At 23.1% G+C, this 2,500-nt stretch overlaps 1 protein-coding gene across 4 annotated transcripts in view; it reads right to left on the bottom strand.

Annotated features, from left to right (window-relative positions):
• Positions 1–1,464, bottom strand: part of LOC122242624 (glycerol kinase 5) — a 52,656-nt gene extending 51,192 nt beyond the window's left edge. The window contains exon 1 of one of the 4 annotated variants that reach the window (XM_086555782.1): positions 1,158–1,464. The gene's annotated coding sequence lies outside the window, so the exon portion shown is untranslated. The remainder of the gene's footprint in view (positions 1–1,157) is intronic. The other 3 variants (XM_086555781.1, XM_086555788.1, XM_086555793.1) reach the window with 3 other exon arrangements.
• Between the last annotated feature and the right edge of the window lie 1,036 nt (positions 1,465–2,500).

Here is a 2,500-nt window from a genome sequence, read left to right as displayed (position 1 = left end):
AATTTACATTTAGAGCTTATTTGCCATGAGGTCAACTATTAGGCATACCTGACCTCACCTATTTACCCATTCATTTACTTTTTTGTGAAAAAAACTTTATTAATATCATTATTGAGGTTACTGCATAATAATGATTATAATTAAAATAATGATAACACATCAAACAACAACAATAACAATGATGATGATGATGATGATAATAATAATAATAATAATAATAATAATAATAATAATAATAATAATAATAATAATCATAACAATAACAATAATCACAAAAATAATAATGACAAATATTTTTTCCTGAAAATTTCAGGAATTGAATAAACAGCCAACTCCTTGAAGACTTAGTGCCTGTGGAATCATCATTTTGTAAAAATGATAATAACAGAGAATGTAAAATAAATAGATAAAACAAAACCACAGTGAACTGTGCATGTTTCTGGCATCACTGGATTAACACTCAACAACAGATGCTAGACCATTACCAAACACCAAATGGTATACTCTATGTGGATTAATGAAATTATAAATGAAGGGACATCAGTATTCAGAGCCATATTTATAATTACAATGTAAAATATGGCATAAAAATGAACAAATCAAACTACATTTTTTCCTGAAAACAAATTAGTCACTCATTCATTGTTATGTAATATCATAAATCTACTGAACCCTTTTTAACCAAGATCAACTGGATTATAGTGATTCCTATTGTAATGTTCTCTTTCTTTTCAACACCTGCTAAACATCAATGTTAGCTTATACTTTATCAAACTTAATCTTCTATGGCTTTCTGTTATTAAAGAAGTACATTTTCAAATCTATACATGCCAACAAACCACCCACTCTTATATAGCCATTTATTATCCATGTCACCATTACAACAAAAGTAATAAAATGGCAATTAGAAGTATTTATAACTAAAATACTTTCTCCACCAACAGCATAAAGCTTAGTATTAGCTTATCTATCTAAAGCAACTCCACTGGACAAAATACTGGCTTTCTATACTTGTAAGAAGCCAGTCGGCTTTTTACATTAAACCATTTAGCACAAACCATATTACAGATTATTTACCAAGAAAAAAATATATAAAGCAAGAACACACCATTACTCTCCATAAAAAAATAAGAAAAGAAGCAGACAATGCACCATACCTACAAAAGGAATCTTGGTTTTGTGACTTTAGCAAGGGAGACTGTGCCTTGAATTGATGTTGTAAATACTGAGCTTTGGTACACAAGAACAAAATCAACCTTGGTATCTTGCCTGAGGAGGTATGACAGTGTAGTTCCTTTTATCTCACTAAAGATCAGATAACTGGTCAGCTCTCTCATGATAGGCTGTCTTGCTCTCAAAAAATTACATCATGCTTGTCAAAGTGCAATGCAATTGGCTACCAATCAGTTGGATGAAAGGGAAGTTGTGGAGGAGAGGGGGAGGACAGAGAGGATGGAGGGTATGGGTAGCACAGAGGAAAGTGGAAGGGGAGATGTGGGAAGAGATAAAGAAGCAACATGGAAAAGGAAGGGAATGGGTGAAGGAAGGAGAAAGATAAAGAAAATAAAAAGTAGGGATAAGATTAAAAGATAAATGAAAACAAGATACTAATGAAATAATAAAAAGAAACATTAAAGAAATCCAAGAAAGTAAAACATCAGTTATAAAAAAAGAGAAATAAGAGAAAGAGGAATTTGAGATTTTAATATATATATATATATATATAAATTTAATATTTATATTAAATATATATATAAAATATATATATATTTCATATACTGTATGGATATGTGTATATATATTATATAAAGTTATTTATATATAATAATTTATTATATAAGTAATATATATCTTATCTATAATAACATAATATACTAATATAAATATATATACATATATAAATAAAATAATAATATTATAACAAACACAAAATTACTATACATTCAATATATATATACACATACACACACACACAAATCTATATTATTATATAATATATATATATATATATATAATTATATTATATATTTTATAATATATATATATATATATATATATATACATATATACTAACATATATATACATATACATATACTACATATACATAATGTATATTATATATATATTTATATAAATATTATATTCATATAAATATATATATATCATATACATACATGTATAATATATATTTATATTTATAATATATATAATATATATATAATATATATATTTATATATATATATATATATATAATACATTATATATATATATATATAAATATATAATATATATATATATATATATATATATATATACATTATATACATATAATATATATATATACATATATATATATATATATATATATATATATATATATATATATATATATATATATATATGTAATATATATATATATATATATAATATAATACATTATATATATATAAATATATATATATATATATAATATATATAATATATAATATAATTAATAT

Source organism: Penaeus japonicus, unplaced genomic scaffold (assembly GCF_977035675.1).
Source record: "Penaeus japonicus unplaced genomic scaffold, GWHDUDI00000001_assembly GWHDUDI00000003, whole genome shotgun sequence".
NCBI lineage: Eukaryota > Metazoa > Arthropoda > Malacostraca > Decapoda > Penaeidae > Penaeus > Penaeus japonicus.
This window is presented reverse-complemented; position numbering and strand designations above follow the sequence as displayed.